General features: G+C 40.1%; 1 protein-coding gene across 1 annotated transcript in view; it reads right to left on the bottom strand.

The window, feature by feature from the left end:
• Window positions 1-157: 157 nt before the first annotated feature.
• HBEGF (heparin binding EGF like growth factor) overlaps window positions 158-24,825 on the bottom strand; it is a 121,396-nt gene continuing 96,728 nt past the window's right edge. Inside the window, exon 6 of the mRNA XM_033926882.1 lies at window positions 158-1,167. The gene's annotated coding sequence lies outside the window, so the exon portion shown is untranslated. The remainder of the gene's footprint in view (window positions 1,168-24,825) is intronic.

The raw sequence follows: 24,825 nt of genomic DNA, 5'->3' as shown, positions 1-24,825 counted from the left end.
TGGTTATGGCTGCCTGATGACTAACCACCTCTTTTATGAAACTGCGATAGCAGTTTCTAGCGCAGAGAGCCGCACTGAATGGCTCGTGCTGCTCCCAATGCTCATAGGAACTTTATGAGCGTTGGGAGCAGCACGGGCCATTCAGCGCAGCTCCCCGCGCTAAAAACTGCTATCACAGTTTCGTTAAAGGAGGCCTAAGTGTAGGTCGGCCCACCTCTCACCCTATCCTCCAAAAATGCCCCTTTTCGCTCTAGGCGTACAGAGGCAGGGTAAAAGCCTAAGTTGGATTTAGATACGTCTAAAACCAGTTTTGATTATCAGTACTTGGACGATCTGTCTTGTTATCATCCAAGTTCCGACTTAGGCTGCTTTTTGGACTTTTTTTTATTATGAGCCCCTTAGCGATTAGGTGCACTGTCTTGTACTTAAGTGTAAAATAGCTTATTATTATTCTTTAAACTAGGCATACCATTGGAGCCTAAATTTAGGTGCCTGCTTATAAAATTGTCTTTCATTTTTCTTGATAAAATAGGCTGCAAACAGACACCTTTTGCCTTCTTAATCCAGGCATCCAGTTATGAAATTACCCTCTAGATTTGTAATATACTGTTCGTTAAAAGTAAATAAGTAACAAGAATATACTGAAAATAAGTATACCCCCCTTTTTACAAAGCCACATGGAAAAAGCTCCAAAGCCCTTTAAATCCCTATGGGCTTTGGGGCAGTTAATGCAGTGGCTTTGTAAAAGGGGGAGGGGGATAATAATTTAAATGTTAGTAAGAAAATTTTACATATTAATTAAGTTTCCAGTTCTATGATCGGATCTCCTTGGCTGCTGAATTTTTCATTAGCTTTCCTAAGATAACCACCTCCCTACAGGTAGTTGAGATTCGTTTGCTCTTCAAGAAGCATCGATAAAGCAAGATCCAACATTCTTTCTGCTATCACAATACATTTTCCAGAGTTCTTCTATCTGTATTACTTGGACATTAGTGACGAGGTATTTGGCTTCTCTTTGTGAAACTTTGTAGACACTCAAGAGTAGCTGGCACTTTCAGAGCTGTTGAACAATTCTTCTCTCATGTTAAAGTGTAGCCAATAAATTATTAATAAATTAAGCAGTTGAATATTGTTTTTAATCCTGGGGTAGGGCTTCAAGGCAGGATCCTGAAATTTAATTAAAAATTGTTACTCAATGTATTTTTTTCTCAAGACCATGGAACAAGTTGTTAGAATTTCAACACAATAATAATAATGACAGCCTTATTTATATCCCATCATACCTTTCAGTTCAATCAATAATTTCTTCCTCACCAGGAAATAAGGCAAACATTAAGATGCATGTTTAAAATTAAATTACTACCTTTAAGTCTGAAATTTAGCTAATCTGTACACTTTTTCTTTTCTGTCTTGTTAAAAATGGTCTTTACTAGCAAGATTATACACTGATATGCAAATTACATGGTACCCTGTTTACCCAAAAATAAAACACTGTCTTATATTAATTTGGGGTCCAAAAACGCACTAGGGCTTATTTTTGGGGATTGTCATTTTTTTGTGTACAATGATCAACTCTCACCCATCCCCTTGTGCAGCATCTTTCTATCCCTCCCTCTCATATCCCCCCGTGCAGCAAAATCCCAAAAGCAATTTCATTATGTTGCGTTAGATCTAATCTAATCATTTTTTTTGTATGCCACATCTTCCCTATAAAATAGAACTTTAAATGATAAACAAATTACAGATCATCCTTAAATAAACTGAATTTCAGATGTCATAACACGAAGCCATTCCCCCCGTGCAGCAGAACCCCGATAACCTTGCTAACCCATCCCCCCGCACAGCATCTTTCCATCTCTCCTTCCCATTCCCCCTGTGCAGCAGAATCCCATTGACCTCACCAACCCATCCCCTTGTGCAGCATCTTTCCATCCCTCCTTCCCATCCTGTGCATCAGAACCCCACCAACCCTCCCACCGCGAGGCCGACATAACCTCCGTTCCAGATAGCAGCGGCGGCAGCACTGAACAGGCTGCTTCACGGCCTTCCCCGTTGGCGTGTCAGCCTCATGGTGGGAGGGTCAGTGGGGTTTCTGCTGTGCAGGATGGAAAGATGCTGTGCAAGGGGGGCAGAAAGCACTGCCGCCAGTGAATCAGGGAGTGTTAGGGACATTCGAGAGGGGCTTCAGGGGTCGATCCAACTAGGGCTAATTTTGGGGGTATAGTTTATATTAGCACCTACCTCGAAAATCATGCTAGGGCTTATTTTCAGGGTAGGTCTTATTTTCGGGGAAACAAGGTAGGTATAAAAAATATTACAAAAATGAGATTAAAATTGTTTATCAGTAAAACTTTTGTTCCATAATTAGTTTAACATTTTATTTTCAGCTTTGACACCTACTGATTTTCAATCAGTGCTCCAAGCTCTAATTTTCATAAAATTGTATTTTTTTATTATTTTTTTTTAATTTCTTTATTCTTTTTCAAACTTACATCAAGTGCACAAAAAGAACAACATGAAATACTATCGTATAACACTTGAACATCATACATTATATTCTTAATATGTAAATTAATTAAAAACCCTCCCCCCTCCCATCTTTCTATACAATCATTAAAACTATCATATTCCTTCAAAATTTCAATTTTGCTACATCTTATCTTCCAATCTCCCCACCCCCCCTATGTATATTATCAAAGAAAAATGATGCCTATTCACTACAAAAATCAACCATCGGTCTCCATATCTTTAAAAAAGTAAAATTGTATTTTTATTTATCTTAAATAATAAAATGCTAGCCCGCGCATGCGCAGTAGCAAAACGTGTTCCCTGATCTCTTTTCTGTCGGGATGTGGCCGCACGAGTGCGCATGCGCGCGTATTACCTCACAAAGGTAAGCTCTGACACCAACGGCAGCGCCACTGAGATCAGGAAAGCACAGCACAGCCGGTGACTCCCCCCTCCCGCCCTGACTCACTGCCAAAACCACCACCTCCTCCTTCTCGCCGGCTCACCCGCTTTTAAATGCTGTCTTCACCTGGCTTTGCTGTCTTCTGTCCACTGCGGGCCGCCCTCTCTGACTACTTCCTGTTTCCGCTAGGGTTGGCCGCAGTGGATAGAAGATGCCGAAGCCAGCGACTGTAAGCGCCGATCTCCGTTCCTCCGTGGGGGGGGGGGGGTCTGGGAGGAGAGGGATCGCGGCCACTCAGCGCCCCCACCAAGGAGCCCAGCAACTTTCCGCTGCCCGGGACCCGACTCATTTGCCGCCTCTTCCCTTACCGCGGGCCCGACTGGCGATTTAAGCAGCGTGTCAGCAGTCTTCACAAGCTGCTTCGGGCCCTTCTACTGCCCTGATTTGCTCCGGACGTGCCAGAGTAAATCAGGGCAGTAGAAGGACCCGAAGCAGCATGTGAAGACTGCTGACACGCTGCTTAAAACGCCATGTGTAGTCGGGCCTGCGGGAAGAGAAAGGGGGTAGAGGAAACGCTAATGCAGGCACAAGAAACTGGTGTGGGGGGAGGGAAATGGAAGGGGGAGGGATTGCTGCTTTGGACAGACAGACAGAGGGAAGAAGGGAGACAGAAAGAAAAGAAGAAAGACGCGGGCAGGTGCACAGGGAACTGGTGTGGGGGGAGAAAAATGGAGGGGGAGGGAATGCTGCTTTGGACAGACAGACAGAGGGAGGAAGGGAGAAAGAAAAGAAGACACAGGGGCAGGTGCACAGGGAACTGGTGTGGGGGAAGGAAAATGGAGGGGGAGGGAATGCTGCTTCGGACAGACAGACAGAGGAAGGAAGGGAGAAAGAAAAGAAGACAGGGGCAGGTGCACAGGGAACTGGTGTGGAGGGAGGGAAATGGTGGAGGAGGGAATGTAAAGGAAAGAGGTGCTGATGGACAGGGGGGAGGTAAAACAAAGGGAGAAGGCCTGCTGCTGCATAAGGAGAGCAGTGAAGGGGTGGTGGTGGACACAGGGGAGGTAAAAGGAAAGAAGAATGGACAGGGGGAGCAGGCAAGGGGTGGTGATGGACAGCCAAGGAAAAAGAAAGACAGAAAGAAAGAAAGCGGCTAAGGAGAGAGAGAGAAAGAAATAAAGAGAGACACACACACATATATTCTAGAACCCGTTAATGTAACGGGCTATAAGACTAGTTTATTTATATTCTGCTTACCCTACAATTCTATTCGGATTAAAAAATTGTTCAGATACTCAAGCATTTTTTCCTATCTGTCCCGGCGGGCTCACACTCTATCTAATGTACCTGGGGCACTGGAGGATTAAGGTGTCCTTTTACTAAGGTGCGCTAGCCGTTCTAGCACGCACTAAACGCTAACACATCCATAGACTATAATAGATGCTTTAGTGTTTAGCGCACACTAAAACGGCTAGTGTGCCTTAGTAAAAAGACCTATAAGTGACTTGCCCAGGTTCACAAGGAGCTATGCTGATATCTACTATGGAGGCACTTCAGCGTGTTTAGAACGTGACAGCTTGTTAACAGCTTATGAACATATGTGGAGGGGCATTTTTGATATGATGTCCAAATCCAAGTTTGGACATTTTGTAAAAGACATATCTTTTGCAGGCAAATAAATATAGGTATTGTATTTTTCGCTCTATAAGACGCACCTCACCATAAGACGCACCCCAGATTTAGAGGAGGAAAATAAGAAAAAAACCCATTCTGAACCAAATTGTATACTAATACATACCTGGCACCTTTTAATTCTGTCCCAGTCCCCCCCCCCATCAATCATCACATTTACATACCCCCTAGCACCTTTAAATTCCATCCCAGCCCCCCAATCAATCATCACTTTTACATACCCCCCAGCACCTTTAAATTTCATCCCAGCCCCCCGGCACCTTTAAATTCCTTCCCAGCCCCCCAATCAATCATCACTTTAACATACCCCCCAGCACCTTTAAATTCCGTCCCAGCCCCCCCAATCAATCATCACTTTTACTTACCCCCCAGCACCTTTAAATTCTATCCCAGCCCCCTGGCACCTTTAAATTCTGTCCCAGCCCCCCAGTCAATCAACATTTTTACATACCCCCAGCACCTTTAAATTCCATCTCAGCCCCGGCACCTTTCCGTTACTTGATTTAAGACCTCAAATGAGACAACTTGGTGCTAAATATGGATTGCTTTACCCTGCTATAATGAGGGTTACTTATGCCAATGAGTCACTAAGTTTTGATGATCCAGACAAGTTAAAAGAGTTTTTGGATACATGTGAGCAACCGATGGTGTCATAAAAGGAACTAAGGAAAAAAGAAATGACTCAATGTTAAAATGTCTTTATTTTGTTTGATTTTGATTTTTTCATGGCAGTGATTGCTATATAAGAGATTGATTCGTTGAAAAGATAAATTCTTATTTAAATTCAATTGCAATAACTGTCTTGATACATGGTTCTGGTGAATAAATTCTTTTTAGAATTCTTCAAAAGAAGTTCCATGGAATTATGCAAATCAGTTCGTGGACTAAGACCTCTAAATTCTATTTGCTAATGATTCCACACTTACTCCGTCATTAACTTTTTTGTAAATATCAGCAGGATTCATCGGACTTCATGGACATACTACTGGATATATTGGTATAATATTTATGAAAGATATAACGTATTGTTCTTACTTTATGCCTGATCCAGAAATATTTCTTCATAAGGATATGTGCGATAGCGATGGATTTGTGCAAGTGTGAGGGATCAACGTGGATTGAACTATATCAATTTCTAGCGTTTGAATTTATCGGTTCAGTCTTCTTGGTGAAATGAAAGAAAGATCTTCACTTTGGTTCGGGGACTGTAATTTGGATTTTGGATGTCATTACATGGGTTTCTTATGTAAATTGTTTTTTCAGCGTGATTGGAAGAATGGATTTTGCTAATGGTATATTCCTCAGTCTGTTATTGTTCTTCCTGGGTCAAAGGTAACACATAAGCAATTTATACGCCAGAAGAAAATTTAAAAAAAAAAAAGTTTCAAAGGACTAAGCATCGTTCGTACGAAAAGGAAGAACTGTTGCTCGATGGATGGACATGATGATTTGAGACTGTTTTGGTTATTTATTTACACAACCTTGAGATTCTAATGTTTTTATTTAATATATGTTATTTAAATATTTATGATCTAAATAGGATGACTTCGGGTCATATTTAGTTATTATTAATTCAAAGGATAATTACAGAGTGGTGTGGATATTAAATGAAAGAGGATGGGTATGTTTTCATGTAATATTAGTACTAACTAATACATTATACTTTTGGAGAATTAATTGAGGAGATATTATTTGTTGTTTAACTAATTTAAGATTAATTTACTGGAGCACATTTAAGGTTGAATATGTTTTGAATGGTGTTTACGTGATGGTTCGTTTTAATACATTAATTTTTATGTTATGGACTAATAAGGAATGATTTGAGGGGTTGTTTTTAGATGGGACATTATATAATAATATAAGAGATTTATATTTTATCTAATTTCATTTTAAGGTTTCTTTAGACAAGAGGATTATAATTTAAAGTTTTGGATAATATTATTTAAAATATTGTAAAGTCATTTATTTCTTTGATAATTTGATTCTTAATGGTATTTTTATTAAAGTAAAGTTCATAATTAATACTATTATTTGCTAATGAATAATTTATATGCTTTAGTTACTAATGAAAAATATTTTGTATTCAACTTAATTGTATTTTAGTGGCTTATCAAACTGCTATAATCAATTTAAATTTATGCTTGTGTAGAGTATTTCTTCACCTGATATCAAATATGCGTTTTCAAGATTTCACTACTAAATGGGGGGGGGGGTTTAGGGAGGGTTGGGATGATAGGGGTAAGGTTCAGGTTCATATTTGTAAAATCAGGAAAATGATGCCTTTTTATGAAGACTGGGAATATTTGTTTTATTGTTTTGGAAAGATTATTTTACTTATAATTTAAGGATGGATATTAAAATTTTCTCCTTGAATGTAAATGGCCTTAACCATCAGATTAAAAGAAAAAAAACATTAGCATTTTTAAAAAAACAGAATGCGGATATCTACTATATTCAAGAGACCCACCTGTCTATAATAGAATCAAAGAAACTGGAAGGGGTTGGGTGAAACAATGTTTTTTCGCCCCTGCAGATGGGAAAAAAGCAGGGGTAGCTATTCTGATTAATAAAAAATGTTCAGCCAATTTTAAATTAGTAGGTTCATATCCAAAGGGTAGATGGGTCCATATGGAGATGAGTATGGGAAATAATGCCCTGGCTTTGTTTAATGTTTATGCCCCTAATTCAAATCAAAATGAGTTCTTTAAAATGTTACAACAATTGTTACTCCCACTGGCTGCTTCTAAATTAGTTGTGGCTGTTGATTTTAATGCTGTTATGGATCCATTATTGGATAAAAAACCTTGTAGAAATATAAAATCATTAGGGTTAGATAATTTGACGCATTCATGTGATTTAAAGGATATTTGGCGTATACTTCATTTTAATGATCAGGAATTTTCCTTTTGTTCACAAGTTCACACATCTTTCTCTAGAATTGATTATATTCTTGTCTCAACTCAAATAGTTCAGCAAGTGATTAAAGCTTCCATAGATCCAATTATTTTATCTGATCATGCGGGTGTATGGATTGAACTACAAATAGATCAACAAGATTATAGTAGACCTATTTGGAGCTTTGATAATACATTGCTTATAGATACTAAATTCTTAGATGAATTACAAATAAAAATTAATGATTTTTTTCAGTATAATTTATCAGATGAAACTTCTTTGGAAAATGTTTGGGATGCTTTTAAGGCTACTAGAAGAGGTAATATTATTTCATACTCTGCTTATATTAGAAAACAAATTAAAAATCAATATTCTAATTTGGAAAAGGAAATTAAAATTTTGGAATCTAAATTGATTGATAAGTGGGAGCATGACACTTTACAAGACCTTTTAAAAGCAAAAGGTAAATATAATGAATTAGCTTCAAAATTAATAAGGAAAGATCTTTTTTCTCAGCAAACTTTGTATTATGGAAATTCAAATAAGGTGGGTAGGTTATTGGCAAATTACCTTAAAGCAAAGAAAAGAAGAACAAAAATTAGTGCAATTAAAGATGAGAAAGGAGTTATGCACAACCAAATTGATATTATTTTAAGTAAATTTTTATAAAGATCTATACTCTTCTGAATCTTATGATGGTAGGGAGAAAGATGGTTTAGATTTTTTGAATTTAATTATTGGTCCGAGGGTTCCTGATCATATGAAAAGAAGTTTAGATGAGCCTATATCACTAAAAGAATTAGAAACAGCGTTGAAGTCTCTTAGAGTTGGATCCGCTCTAGGTGGTGATGGATATACAGTAGAATTCTATAAGTCATTTTAAAATTTCCTATTGCCTCATTTGTTAAACTTATTTCAATCCCAATTATCTAAGGGATGTATTACAGGTACTATGGCTGAATCATTAACAATTGTTTTGCCAAAGCCAAACAGAGATCCCTCTTTGATTTCAAACTACAGGCCTATTTCATTAATAAATGTTGATGGTAAACTTTTGGTTAAGGTATTGGCTTTGCGCTTGGCCAAGGCTCTCCCTTTTATTATTGATATGCATCAAACTGGATTCTTTGCAAAGAGACATTCTTTTAATAATACTAGATTGGCCTTTCAAATGTTAAATTTATCTAAAGAAATCGCTGATCCAGTTTTTTCTATATCTTTGGATGCGGAAAAAGCTTTTGATCATGTTGAATGGCCTTTCATGTATCAAGCATTGGAATGGTTTGGTATAGGTTCGGGATTTATACAAATGATTCAAACTTTGTATAGCTCCCCTTCTGCAAGATTATATATTAATAATAATTTCTCTGATCGTTTTATATTGCAGAGGGGGGTTAGACAGGGTTGTCCTCTGTCTCCTTTGCTTTTTGATATTGTATTAGAACCCTTGTTATTAGCCATTCAACAAGCAAAGGGGATACAGGGTATTCTCTTTTCTGATAGAGAATACAAAGTTTCGGCATATGCAGATGATATTCAGCTTTATTTGAGAAATCTAGAAACTACCATTCCATGCTTATTAGAATTGATTGATACATTTGGAAAGTTTTCAGGTTATAAAATAAATTGGAGTAAGTCAGATATTCTTCCTCTTAATGTGCATTGTAATAGAGGTTTATTTGATTCTTTCTTATTTACATGGAAAGAGGATGGATTAAAATATTTAGGTATCATAATAAAAAATACTCTGGAAGACACTTTGAAAGAGAATGAAAAACTTTTATTAAAAAAATAACAGAAATGTGTGAGCAATGGAATCCTTTACATCTTTCTTGGTGGGGGAGAGTTCAAACTATTAAAATGATGATTTTGCCTGTAGTTTGTTATCAAATGAATATGATACCAATTTTTTTTCAGGGGTCCTTTTATAAAAAACTTAATGGTATTCTTACAAAATTTGTTTGGCTGGGTAAAAGGCCTAGAATAGCTTTTGTATGTCTGCAAACGTCAATTGAGGAGGGAGGGGTAAAATTTCCAAATTTTTATAGGTATCATCAAGCCTATATTTTACGCCAGGGCATGTATTGGATCCTCCCAGAACTCTTTGACAATGCTCCAGCTTGGTTGTACTTGGAGTGGCGTCTCTGTTTCCTTTAAATTTAGTTCATGTTGTTAGTATCAAAATGCCTAGGAGATATAAACAGAACAGAATTTTGATTGATACATGGAAAACTTTGAGATGCATTAGTAATTGAACACCTATTCCAATAAATAAATCAACAAATCAATCTTTATGGATAAACTCCAAGATTCAAATTGGCAGATCTCAAATCTTATGGAAGCACTGGATTATTGCTGGTATAAGAACTTTAAATAATGTTATTTCAGAAGGTAAACTGCTTGATTTTTCACAATTGCAATGTAGATTTGGTCTTAATAAAGCACAAAGTTTTAAATGGTTGCAGTTGAAGCAGGCTATTCAGGTGGGGTTCCCTGAATGGAAAACTCTTAAAAATCAATATAGTTTGGAGTTCCTATGCTTCCAGGCAGACTTCCTGGGACACCAAGCCGCGCAGTGGTACAAATTATTATCTGGATTTCTTAACAAAAACCCGAAAACTGGTCTTAGAGACATTTGGAGCATTGAGATTAAGCATCAAATTTCTGCATCTCAATGGCCACGCATTTGGTCTTGGAGAATGAGATGTACAGTGTCGGCATCTATGAGACAAACTTGGTTCTTTTTATTACATAGAGCTTTTTGGACCCCAGTTCGTTTGCAGAAGTTGGATAGCTCTAAATCTAATAGATGCTGGCACTGTAATCTAGAAGTGGAGACATTGGACCATCTAATTTTTCATTGTCCTTGCATTAAGAACTTTTGGAATTCAATTTGGTCTCAAATAAATTGTTTATTAGAAAACCATGTGGCACTATCATACGATACTGTTCTGTTTAGTATGTCTATGAGGGAAAAAAGTCAAATAGCACATAACAACAAACTTTTAATGATAATGACGGGAGTCGCTATTCAGCATATTACTAATAATTGGAAAAATTATACTAATCTTAATTATACATTTTGGTGGAATTCCTTATGTCATATTTATAAGATGGAAAGAGTAATTGCTTTACAGAAAGGTAGTTATAATAATTTTATAAAGATCTGGGGGCCATTGGTTAAATATTGTAATGAATAGGCATCGTTTTCTCTGATGGCATTTCTTTCATATAGAGGGGGAGGGGGTAGAATGGGGAAAAATTTGATTTAATAATGAGTTTATAATAAATATATGGAATGTTTAATGGTAACAAAAAGGTGGATAGGGAGAGGGAAATTAATTTATTTATATATTTATGATATTATTAAAAGAATTTCAGACGTATGAATGTCTTTCATGTTGTTCTTTTGTACACTTGTAAGTTTTAAAATGAATAAAGAATATTAAAAAAAAACAACTTCTGAATAGCTGCCTCAGTTCTTGCTTTTTTTTTTTTGGGGGGGGGGAAATGCGTCTTATGCAGCAAAAAATACGGTAATATTTGTTTTTACCATAAGCTCAAGATTCAGGTACGTTTTCAAATTTATATATATTAGTCTAAAAAATATTTTTTATTACAATAAAATATCTCCCCCACTTAAAATGTTAATTTGGATCAATCGATAATAAGGTTTAATAAAACTAGCTTTTATACAGTATATATCTCTATTTAAATGTACTGTCTTAATGTCCTCTGGATATTACTACTAGGAGACAGAAACCTACTGCTGAAATTGCCTAACAACCCATGAACTATAGACTTCAAAATCTTCATAATGGCTTGCCACCTCACCTTAAATCATCTAGACACAGCACACAACAAAGGAGATGCGTTAGACTTCTTAGCCAACAACCATCAACACATCATATCCAATATCAAGTGGAATCCAGTTCCCTGGTCAGACCACTAATTACTCTCCTTCTCCATCAATCTCTATATGGAAAGAACCTCCTGTTATGCCCCTAATAAACAAATCCTTACCAGAGGCAAAATAAACCCCACCCAATTCTGGACCACGATCACCATTCACCTCACAAAAATCTCAGAACACCCCTCTGAAATGATCAACCACTGGAACAGCGTCATAACTCAAGCACTCGATTCCAGCGCTCCTCAATGCTGTCACTCATCACAAATCATAAAACCACTACTATGGTACTGAGAAGCTCTAAAAGCAGAAAAGAGATCATGCGGACAACTAGAAAGACAGTGGAAAAAGAATCAAACTCCCTACCACAAATCACAATTGAAGTCTACAAATTTCACATAAAAAAACAATATTTTGCCACCAAAATAGAACAAAACACATTGAACACTAAAAAACTATTTGAAATTATGTGTTCTCTAACCGCTCCGCCCAGCCTAGATCTATTTGACACCACATCCCAATCAAGCTCACAAGATCTAGCAGATTTCTTCCAGAACACAATAAAAAAAGGTATAGGAAAACATTAAACAAGTGACAGTCCTCAGCATACTCAACAATCCTCATGCACAAAAGAACGGTGATCACTGCCCTGCTGATCACACCAGGAACGAATTTGATACTATCACAACAGAAAATATTATCCTAGTACTCAACAAACTCTCAATGCGAAGCTGCACCCTAGACCCTGACAAATTTACCTGTAACAATTACACACTGGCTAACAGCGTTCCTCAACTCCATCCTCTGCACTGGTCACCTACCATACTAAATTCAAGGAATAGACCTACCATACTAAAAATTCAAGGAATAGACCTCAATCTACCATCCAACTACAGACGAATTACAGGAATACCCATCTTAACCAAACTATTAGAAACACTAGTCTGTAAACAACTTAGCAAATACATTGAGCATCATTCAAGTCTCCTCCTGACACAGTATGGATTCAGAACTCATAATAGCACAGAACTTCTACTCCTGACCCTCACTACTATCGCCAGGCAAACACTAAGCAATGGCCTACAAGCCATTCTGCTCCAGTTCGACATCTCTGCAGCTTTTGACTCTGTGGATTATGACCTCCTAGTATCTCGACTCAGTGAGATCGGCATCGACGGCTCTGTACTCAACTGGTTCTATAACTTTTTAAATAACAGAGAATATGTACTTTGGTAAAACAAAACCAACTCCAAAACCTGAAAATTATTCTGTGGAGTTCCTCAAGGTTCCTCACTATCTATCATCAATCCTCTTCAATCTCTACATGAGCTCTTTAGGAAACAGCAGCTTCAGAGGAGATGAACACCTTCTGACATACGCAGATGGGACGAGCAATCACAACATGATCAACTTCAAACTTGATGTTGGGAAAGGGAAAGGTACCAAAACCTCAACCACAACTTTAAACTTTAAAAAGGGAGGATACGACAGCATGAGAGCCATGGTGAAAAAAACGGATCAAGAAAAAGATGGGCAAAGTCATAACAGTGGAACAGGCATGGTCCCTACTGAAAAATACTATCACGGAAGCACAAAGAATCTACATTCTGCGGATGTCCAAAGTAAAGAAAACCAAAGGCAAAAGAGAGCCGGCGTGGCTTACTAAAGAGGTGAAGAAGCCATAAATGAAAAGGACTCCTTTAAGATGTGAAAATGCACGAAAACATCCGAAGCTTGGAACAAACATAGAGATGATCAGAAAAAATGTCACAAGGCAGTGAGGGTTGCCAAAAAGGTCTACGAGGAGAAAATAGCGCAAGAGGCCAAAAATTTCAAGCCCTTTTTTAGATACGTAAAAGGGAAAAAACCCGCACGGGAGGCGGTGGGACTGCTGGACGACCTGGGAGGAAAAGGGTGCGTCAAGGATGAGAAACAAATTGCAGACAGACTGAATTCCTTCTTTGCGTCTGTCTTTACAAAGGAAGACACCGCAGCAATACCTGACACAGTGAAAGTGTTCAAGAGAGTCGTACAGGACAGCCTCACCACAGTAGAAGTGGACTTGGACCAGATTTACCACCAGATCGACAAACTTAAAAGTGATAAATCCCCTGGACCGGACGGAATTCATCCAAGAGTCCTAAAGGAACTGAAATTTGAAATCGGAGAACTATTGCAAAAACTTGCCAACCTGTCAATCAAAACAGGACAGATACCGGACGACTGGAAGATAGCGAACGTCATACCGATATTTAAAAAAGGATCGAGAGGAGTGCCAGGCAACTACAGACCTGTAAGTTTCATGTCTGTCCCTGGAAAGATGGTTGAGGTGCTGATCAAAGATAGCATAGTCCGGTCCCTAGACACATACGACCTGATGAGAGCCAGTCAACATGGCTTCAGGAAAGGGAAATCATGTTTGATGAACCTACTTCAATTTTTTGAGACAGTGAACAGACAAATTGATAGTGGAGAACTGGTGGATGTTGTATACTTGGACTTTCAGAAAGAGTTCGACAAGGTTCCACAAGTAAGACTTCTCAGGAAATTACAAGGCCATGGAATAGAGGGAGATATACTAAGATGGATAGGCAAATGGCTAGAGAACAGAAAACAGAGAGTGGGCATAAATGGGAAGTTCTCAGAATGGGAAAAAGTGACTAGCGGTGTACCCCAGGGCTCAGCACTTGGACCCATCTTATTTAATATTTTCATAAATGACCTGGAAGAAGGAACATCCATTGAAATCATCAAGTTTGCAGACAACACAAAGCTATGCCGGGCAATCAGATCGCAGAAGGACAGCGAGGAACTCCAGAGCAGATGAATCAATTGTAGAAGTGGGCAGATAAATGGCAGATGAATTTTAATGTGGAAAAATGCATAGTGATGCATTTAGGCAGAAAAAATAAAGATCACAAGTATAGTATGTCAGGTGTAACTCTGGGAAAGACTGAACAGGAAAAGGACCTGGGTGTACTGATAGATAGGACACTGAAACCGTCGGCAAGAAATCAAATAGAATGCTAGGCATGATAAAGAAGGGAATTACGAGTAGATCAGAGAAAGTTATAATACCGCTCTACAGAGCCATGGTCAGACCGCACCTGGAATACTGCGTCCAGCATTGATCTCCATACCTAAAGAAGGATATAAAACTGCTAGAGAGGGTGCAGAGACAAGCAACGAAGCTAGTGAAAGGTATGGAGAACCTGGACTACGAGGAACGACTTAGGAGACTGGGGTTGTTCTCCCTTGAGAAGAGGAGACTGCGAGGGGATCTGATCGAGACTTTCAAAATACTGAAAGGATTCGACAAAATGGAGCAGGGAAAGCAGTTATTTACAATGTCCAGTGTGACACGGACAAGAGGACATAGACTGAAGCTGAGGGGGGACAGGTCCAGGACGAATATCAGGTAGTTCTGTTTCACGTAGTGAGTGGTGGACACCTGGAATGCTCTCCCAGAGGAAGTAATTGCAGAATCCACCGCTCTAGGATTTAAGGGTAAACTAGATGCACATCTCCTTAAGAGTGGCATAAAGTGATACGGGTAAGGGTAAATTAGATGCACATCTTCCTTGAGAAGCATACAGTGATATGGGGACTAAAACTATGCCAGGGTACACCTGGCGGGGCCTCCACATGTGTGGATCACTGGACTTGGTGGACCCAGGGTCTGATCCAGAGATGGCAATTCTTATGTTCAGATAGATCCGTAGGCACCGTGCGCAACGGCCGCTAAGAAAGTGAATAGAATGCTAGGTATAATCAAGAAGGGTAGTGAACTACCTAGACAAATTATCATCCTTAGTGAACATCAATCAGGATTCAGAAAAGGATACAGCACGGAAACAGTTGTTGCTTCCATCCTAAACCACTTATGCGATCTTTTCAGCAAAGGTAAAAGTGCCCTGATTTTGCAACTTTACCTTAACAGTACGTTTGATCTAGTAGACCACGAAATTATGCTACTATGCCTAGACACAATGGGCCTCTCGAGAAAGGTAAAGAAATGGTTCCAGGAATTCCTAACCAATAGATCATACCGAGTAGCCAGCGAAGGGAAGTACTCTAAACCATGGAAAAACCCCTCAGGGGTTCCCCAAGGCTCCCCACTATCACCCACACTATTCAATATCTACATCTCATCCTTAGGCCATCTATTTAAAAAGTTAAGCTTAAACCACTATATATATGCAGATGATATATCCATCCTGATCCCCTTAAATGACATAATAAACAAAACAATAAATAACCTTTCTCACATAATGACCGAAATCGAAAAATGGACAACCAACTTCAAAATGAAGCTAAACACAGAAAAAAACAAAAGTCTTCTTGGCAAGCCCCAAGGATAAAATTACCAGAACATCATTAAAATTAAATGGCCACAACTACCAAATCTCCAAAACCATAAAAATACTGGGTATCACACTGGACTAGAGAGTTGCGCGGGGACAGAAATCCCACCCGTCCCCACCCGTCCCCGCCAAAGTCCCACCCGTCCCCACCCGTCCCCGTGAGGACTCCCACCCGTCCCCACCCGTCCCCGCGAGGAATCCCTCCGTCCCCACCCGTCCCTGCGAGAAATCCCCTCCGTCCCCACCCGTCCCCGCGAGGAATCCCCTACATCCCCGCCTGTCCCTATAAACTACAGAAATAGTTATTTCATTTAATTATGCTACTGAATTAAAGGCTCTGGTAGAAACCCATTTAAAAATAAGCAAAAAGACTTTATTAATTTGGAAATATTAATTGGGAAGAATACATACTTTGTAAACGGGTTTCTACCAGAGCCTCTAATGTTTATAAATTTTTATCAACACAACTAATATACTACTTTATCCTTAAGCAAAAAAAAAAAATAATAATAATTTTTTTCCTACCTTTATTGCCTGGTTTCTGCTTTCTTCATGTTCTCATTCAATTCCTTCCATCCACTGCCTCTCTTCTCTCTGTGTCTTCCATTTGCTCTGTTACTGTGCCTCTCCCTTTCTCCCCCCTCCCAAATTGGTCTGGCACCCATCTTTTTCCCTCCGCTCCCCCCATAGTCTGGCACCTCTGTCTTCTTCCCTGCCAGCGTCTTCTTCCCATTCCCTCTTCCCCATTTCCTTTCAGTGTCCTTCTCCCCCACCATCTTTCCCATGTCCTGTCAGGCAGCATCCTTCTCCCCTCTCTGTCTTCCCCATGTCCTTTCAGTGGCATTCTCCACCCCTTTGTCTTCCCCAGTGCTTTCAGGGTCCTTCCCCCCCTTTCTCCCGTTTACCCCATGTCCTTTCAGCGTTCTTTTCCACCCCTTTGTCTTCCCCAGTACTTTCAGCGGCCTTCTCCCCCCTTAAGCGTCTTTTCTTCTCCACTCCACCTTTCCTCCCTCCCTGCCTCCACCTTTGTGGCGCTTTTGCACCCGACCGACAACAGAACAGGCCCGGTCGGACAAATCTCCCTGTCCTGTAGCCGCGAATCTAAATTACCTTCTTACAGCAGCTGGAGTAGTGAAGCTGCTGTAAGAGGTAATTTAGATTCGCAGCTACAGGGCAGGGAGATTTGTCGGCCGGGCCTGTTGTCGGTCGATCGGGGGACCTGACCGGCTGTGCACATTCTCCGGGGCGGACCGCCCCCTCCCCCCTCTTTCGTACGCCATTGCCTTCTTCCTACCTGCCCTGCCGCACACAGCCAACCGGAAGTCTTCCTGATGTCAGCGCTGACGTCGGAGGAAGGGAGGGCTTTGCTTAAGCCCTCCCTCCGACGTCAGCGCTGACATCGGGAAGATTTCCGTTCGGATGTGTGCTGCGACAGGGCAGGTAAGGAGAAGGAGACTACCCTCGCGGCTCGACCAACCCCGCTGCGATCCAACCCCGCAGGAACCCCGCGACCCTCGGAGGCGTCCCCACGGGATCCCCGCGACCCTAGGGGGCGTCCCCACGGGATCCCCGTGACCCAAAGGGGGAACCCGCGGGATCCCCGCGGGTCCCGCGGGATTCCCGTCATCCCCGTTCCCGTGCAGCTCTCTACACTGGACACATACCTAACCATGGTAGACCACACGAACTTAGTGATGAAGAAATGCTTTTGTACACTCTGAAAACTAAGGACCATCAAAAAATACTTCGACGCTACATTCTTTAGGCTACTGGTGCAGTTTCTGATCTTATCAACGCTGAACTATTGCAACATTGTTTACCTAGGTATCCCAAAAAAAAGTACAAAAATTAAGAATAGTGCAAAACACAGCAGTTCGTCTGATCTTCGGATTGAGGAAAAACGACCACATCAGCCCTTACTACAAAAAGTTGCACTGGCTGCCAATAGAGGCGCGCATTCTGTTCAAATTTGCATGTATTTGTTTCAAGCAGGTCTGGGGTCTAGCACCTTCCTACCTGCTATCACACTTCATATTTCACAACCCCATACGACCAACCAGAAACCGAAACATATTTACTTGCCCAAAATTCACAGGCTGCAAATACAAATCCTTTCTGGACAGGACTCTCAAGTTCCAAGCAGGCAGACAGCAGTCCTGGCTGGACAACTACATAAACAGAGCCAGTATGACCTTAAAGCGCATTCCGAAAATCAATTAAAACCATTCTATTTGACAAATTCATCTCCTAAACAGAAGCCTCTAAATTATATATTCTCCCTCTCTCTACCTAGATGTAATTTTGCTGTTTTTTTGTTGTTCCTTTACCTTTTTCTTATGTAACCCTCTCTTCTTACATCCTGTATTTCGCTGATTATCCAGCCTTCTTCGAATGTGAACCACCTAGAAGTCTTTCGACTAAGGCGGTATAGAAGAATAAAGTTGTTATTATTATTATTACAACCAGAACGAAAGAAGTTATCCTGCCGTTGTATTGGGCGATGTAGTGAACAAGAGCACAACAGACAATAATTCAATGGCAGATGATATGATGCATGACCTACTTCTACTGGAGCACTGGTCTAGGTCCTGGCAACTCAGTTTCAATGCCAAAAAATGCAAAGTCATGCACCTGGGAAGCCGAAATCCATGCAAGATTTACGTTTCCCATGTAAATGTATAGTAAGATATCGAGATAATAAGTATGTGTTTTTTGAGCCATCTCAACTTACAGCTTTTCTGACACTGAAACGTCTGGAAAAAGAGAGTATAACAACAACTACCACAATAACAACTAAGTAATTGTTGGACTTGGTATAGAATAATTCCTCAAATCAGACACATGATACTGTTCTTTATTATATAGAATTTACAATTGATTTCCTTAAAAGTTCACTCTTTTATATATATCTTGGATCACATAATTATTGAGGACTTGAGATTGTCCGATTTGAATTTTGTTCTTATTATGTTAATGATTTACTTATTATTTGTGTTCGATTTGACAATCTTTCAGTACAAAATGTTTTGATTTTGTTAAAATTTTTAAAATGATAAATAAAGGAAGAAAAAAAAGATTTACACCCTAAATGGCGAGATCTTGACAAAAACTGAAGCAGAAAGAGACTTAGGGGTGATTGTCAGGGAAGACATAAAGTCTGCAAATCAAGTTGAGCAAGCTTCATCCAAAGCAAGGCAAATCATAGGTTGCATACGCAGGAGTTTCGTCAGCCGTAAACCTGAAGTCATTATGCCACTGTATAGATCCATGGTGAGACCGCACCTGGAGTACTGTGTGCAATTTTGGAAGCCGCATTACTGCAAGGATGTGCTGAGACTGGAATCGGTCCAGAGAATGGCCACCAGGATGGTCTCGGGACTCAAGGAGCTCCCATACGAGGAGCGGTTAGGGAAGTTGCAGCTATGATATGATCGAGAGATATGATCGAGACATTCAAGTACCTCACAGGTCGCATCGAGGTGGAAGAGGATATCTTCTTTTTTAAGGGTCCCGCGGCAACAAGGGGGCATCAGTGGAAAATCAGGGGCGGGAAACTGCATGGTGACACTAGGAAGTTCTTCTTCACCGAAAGGGTGGTTGATCGCTGGAATAGTCTTCCACTTCAGGTTATTGAGGCCAGAAGCGTGCCAGATTTTAAGGCCAATTGGGACAAACATGTGGGATCTATCCGCAAAGATAGATAGGGAGGGTCATTGGAGTGGGCAGACTTGATGGGCCGTGGCCCTTATCTGCCGTCTATTTCTATGTTTCTATGGTGCGTCCACATCTGGAGTACTACGTCCAATATTGGTCGCCATACCTTAAGAAGGATATGGCAATACTCGAGAGGGTTCAAAGGAGAGCGACTCGTTTGATAAAAGGTATGGAAAACTTTTCATACGCTGAGACACTGGAGAAACTGGGGCTCTTTTCCCTGGAGAAGAGGAGGATTACAGGGGATATGATAGAGACTTACAAGATCATGAAAGGCATAGAGAAAGTGGAGAGAGACAGACTCTTCGAACTTTCGAAAACTACCAGAACGAGAGGGCATTCAGAAAAGCTGGAAGGGGACAGATTCAAAACCAATGCTAGGAAGTTTTTCTTCAACCAAGCGAGTGGTGGACACCTGGAATGAGCTTCCAGAGTGCATGATAGGACAGAGTACGGTATTAGGGTTCAAGAAGGGATTGGACAATTTTCTGAAGGAAAAGGGGATAGAGGGGTATAGATAGAGGACTAATACAGGTCTTGGGACCTGTTGGGCCGCCGCGCGAGCGAACTGCTGGGCACGATGGACCCCCTGGGCTGACCCTGCAGAGGCACTTCTTATGTTCTTATAATAATAATAATAACAGCTTATATACCGCAATACCCTGAAGTTCTATGCGGTTTACAAAGATTAAGCAAAGGTACAAATTGATTGACTTTAAGAGGGAAGGAAGAAAGAGGGTTAATAGGACAGGAAATCCATTTTTGAGAAGAGAGTGATCAATAGAACAAGTTAATCGCTATAGAGGGGAGAGAGAAGAGAGGATCAGTTGTCTAGATACTTTAGGAACAGGTGTGTTTTCAGACGTTTCCTAAATTCCTCATAAGTAGTGGGCGAAAGCAATTGTTCTAGGACTTTACCCCATGATGCTGCTTGGTGCGAGAGAAGATGTTCATGGTGTTTTTTCAGTTTACAACCTCTCACTGGGGGAGAAACAAAGTTGGAATGTGAGCTTCTCTTGTGTCTGTTGGCTGAGAAGACGAAAAGGTCAGTTATATATTTAGGGGCAAGTCCGTGTAGTGCTTTGAAGCAGAAGCAGGCAAATTTAAACTTTACGCGTGCCTCCATTGGCAGCCAGTGCAGCTGCCGGTAGTAGGGTGTCACATGGTCAAACTTCCTCAGCCCAAAGATCAGTTTGACCGCTGCATTTTGCATCAATTGTAAACGCTGCATGTTCTTTTGGGAAATTGCTAAATAGGCGATGTTGCAGTAGTCAAGTAGACTCAGTACGAGGGATTGGACTAGGGTTCTGAATGCCGCTGTATCGAAATAAGCTTTAATGGATCTGAGTTTCCAGAGAGTGAAAAATCCCTTTCTGATCAAGAATTCCACCTGGTCTCTCATGGTTAGGCACTGATCCAAAGTTACACCTAGTATCTTTATGGTAGGTTGGATAGGGTAATTAAGATTATTGATACATAGTGGTAATTTGGTGTCAAGCGGATGTGGCGAAGCAACAAAGAAAGTTGTCTTTTCTTAATTAAGTTTGAGCCTAAAGGTTGTCATCCAGTGCTCCATCACGTTTATGGCTTCTGAAGCTTTAGGAATAGTTTCAGAGATAGAATTAACGAATGGGATGATGATCGTAAAATCATCTGCATAACTAAATAGTTTTATCCCTAACTGGGTTAGCTGCGTGCCTAGTGAGGACATGTAGACGTTGAAGAGCAATGGAGATAGTGGAGACCCTTGTGGCACACCAGATGGATTGCTCCAGGTATCTGAAAGTTCATAATTAAAACGTACTTGATAAGTGCGGGACATAAGGAAGCCACGGAACCAATTCAGCACCTCGTCCCTGATACCAATGGTGTCTAGGCATTGCAGCAATTTCCCGTGGTCTACTAGATCAAAGGCAGAACTCATATCGAATTGCATAACCAGGGCATTAAGGCCCTTACTAAACAGTAGGCGCAAATTGTCTAAAATAGCCGCAATTACTGTCTCAGTACTGAATAACGGTCTAAAACCGGATTGAGTTTCATGTAGGAGAGAGAACTGATCCAGATAATCCATCAGTTGGGTGTGTACCAATCCCTCCATAATTTTTACAATAAACGGAATGGATGCTACTGGTCTGTAGTTGGATATTATAGTTGAAGATTCTTTTCGATTTTTTAGAATTGGGGTTATTATGTGACCATTATTAGAGAGGAACTTCCCAGTTTTTAGAAATCCATCTAGAAAATGGGTTTCAAAAATAGTAACTGAAAGGGTTTGGCCCCTTTATGCCACTTTTTGGATGGGTTTGTTTGTTTTTTTTAACTGAGCCCCATAATCTGTTCTTTTGCCCTTACAGTTATTTGGCATGTCAAATTAAATTGATTTGTTTGATTTTTTCAGGTATTGTCAAGTGATGTGCCTAAATACTTTACTAAGGAGAAGATTCTCAAATATTCACGGTAAAATCCGACAAGCTGCTGTCACAGCCGCTAATGTAACAAATTCAAAAAGGTGAGTCATTCTTTAAAAACCGCGCATGCAAATAAGGTTCGTGGAGAGTCATAGAGGGTTGCTAAATTTGCATGTGCCGATCACTGGTGATAGCAATTGGCACATGTGCAGAACAAACCCACAAATAAAAAAGACCCCAAATTGAAGATTGACAGGAGGGATGCCCACTCCTTCCCGCCACTGCCATTAAGCAACCACCCTCTGACACACACCCCCGGCAGTGAGAGGGAAGCCCGCCCACTCCCTCCCGCCACTGCCTTTGTGCCTCCGATGATCCTTACCTTGTTTACGAAGGCCAGCCGGAGGGATGCCTACTCCCTCCAGCCAGCAGCCATGCCTCTTCAAAATGGTGGGCCTTCCCCTCCTCAGGGCATCCTGGGATGCACCGAGGAGGGGCCTAAGGCTCTGATTGGCCCAGATTGCTTAAGGCCCCTCATATGGGTATACAAATGCAAGAAGCCTAAAAAATAAAATAGGAGGATTAGAGTATATAACACTGAATGATAGATATAATAGGCATCTCAGAGACCTGGTGGAAGGAGGACAATCAATGGGCCACTGTATTACCTGGGTATAAATTATGTTATTAGGATGGAGTTGATCAAATTGGAGGGGGGGAATATTAAAGAGGTGATTAAATTAAATAAAATAAACATTCTGCAAGACATAGATAGCAGCGTGAAATCTATATGGAAAAATTCCATGTGTGAAGGGAAGTAATACAGAGGTAGGGTTATACTACTGTTCCCCAGGCCAGAATGAACAGACAATTCCTGATACAAAAAAGAACCCCCCCACCAAAAAAAAGGAGAAAGAATTCAGTTCTGCTTCATGGGTCTAAAAAAACTCCACTTATCAGTCCAATTTTAAACATCCGGAAACATCTCTGGAAACTTAACTAAGTTCTCATTTATTCACTGTGCTTATTCAGTACTTCTATTATATTTGACAGAGTGAAACCAGTTTCTTGAGATGTGTTTTTAGATGTTTAAAATTGGACTGATAAGTGAAGTTTTTTTTAGACCCTTGAAGCAGAACTGAGGTCTTTTTTTCCACTTTTTTTTTTTGGGGGGGGGTTCATTTTTTGTTTCAGAAAGTGGAAATGGATAGTATATAAGTGGGGAACAGGTTTCTGTGTCTTGTCCTGTTTGTCCAGTATGTCCTGTTTTTGATATACTGTAGTAGTGGATTAAATGTGCTCTTTCTCTTATTATTAAGTGATTTCAATTACCCCAACATTGACTGGATAAATGTTAACATCAAGGAGTGCTAGGGAAGTAAAATTCCTAGACATCATAAGAACATAAGAATTGCTACCCTGAGACAGACAAAGATCCATCAAAGCCCAGTATCCTGTTTCCAACAGTGGCTAACTCAGGTCCCAAGTACCTAGCTAGACCCCCAAGTAGTAAAACAGATTTTATGCTGCTTATCATAGGAATAAGCAGTGGATTTTTCAAAGCCATCTCAATAATGGCCTATGAACTTTACTTTTAGGAAATTATCCAAACCTTTTTTAAACCCTCCTAAGCTAACTGATTTCACCACATTCTCCAGCAACAAATATTTTCTACAGTTTGTTTTAAATCTACTATTTAGTAGATTTATTGCATGCCACCTAGTTTTAGTAGTTTTGGAAAGAGTAAACAAGCGATTCACATCTACCATTTCTACTCAACTCAATATTTTATAGATCTCTATCACACTCAGCTGTCTCTTCTCCAAACTGAAGAGACCTAGCTAGTCTATTCTTTCCTCATAAGGAAGTCATCCCATATCTTTTATCATTTTTGTTGTCCTTCCCTGTACCTTTTTAGAGATACGGCGACCAGAATTGCACACAGTATTTGAGGTGCAGCCATACCATAGAGTGATACAAGGGCAATATAGCATTTTCAAATTTGTTTTCCATTCCTTTCCTGATAATTCCTAACATTCTATTTGCTTTCTTACCTGCCGCCACACATTGAGCTGCTTCTTGGAACAGGAACCGACAAGAGGAGAGCTATTTTAGATTTGGTCCTTAGTAGAATGCAGGGCATAGTACAGGAAGTAACTGTGTTGGGTCTGCTGGGAAATAGTGATCATAACATGATCATATTTAGCTGATATCTGGAGTGACATGGCTAAATAAATCTACTGTAGCAGCACTTAATTTTTGCAAGGGCTGCTATAATAAAATTAGGAAAATGGTTAAAAATAGAGTAGAGGAGTGGCCTAGTGGTTAAGGTTGCAGCCTCAGCACCCTGAGGTTGCAGGTTCAATCCCAGCACTACTCCTTGTGCCCCTTGTGATTCCTTTGCCCCAGGTATTAGTGATCTTGTATATTAGTCAGATTGTGAGACCACCAGGACAGATAGGGAGAAGTACTTGAGTTCTGAATGTAAACAGCTTACACTATAAGTGGTACATAAAAAAAATAAATAAAAAGAAGCTAAAAGGTTTGGTGGCAAAGTTTAGGATTGTAAACCAGGTGTGTATGTTATTTAAAAATACCATTGTAGAAGCCAAGACCAGATGTATTCCACCTATTAACAAAGGTGGAAAGAAGAGGAAATGAGAACCAGCATGGCTAAAAGGTGAAGTGAAAGAGGCTATTACAGCAAAAAAAAAAAAAAAAAAAATCCTATAAAGAATGGAAAAAGGATCTAATTAAGAAAATAAGAAGAGACATAGGGGCTCATAATTTTTAAAAAATGTTCAAAAAGTAGCCTAAATCGGGTACTTGGACAATCAAAAAGCCAAATTGTCCAAGTACCGATAATCAAAGCTGGTTTTAGATGTATCTAAAACCAGCTTAAACCTTTACCCTGCCTCTAAACGCCTA

Source organism: Geotrypetes seraphini, chromosome 18, assembly GCF_902459505.1.
Source record: "Geotrypetes seraphini chromosome 18, aGeoSer1.1, whole genome shotgun sequence".
In the NCBI taxonomy this organism is placed as follows: Eukaryota; Metazoa; Chordata; class Amphibia; order Gymnophiona; family Dermophiidae; genus Geotrypetes; species Geotrypetes seraphini.
Note: the sequence above shows the minus strand (reverse complement) of the source record. Positions and strands in the feature narration are given on the sequence as shown.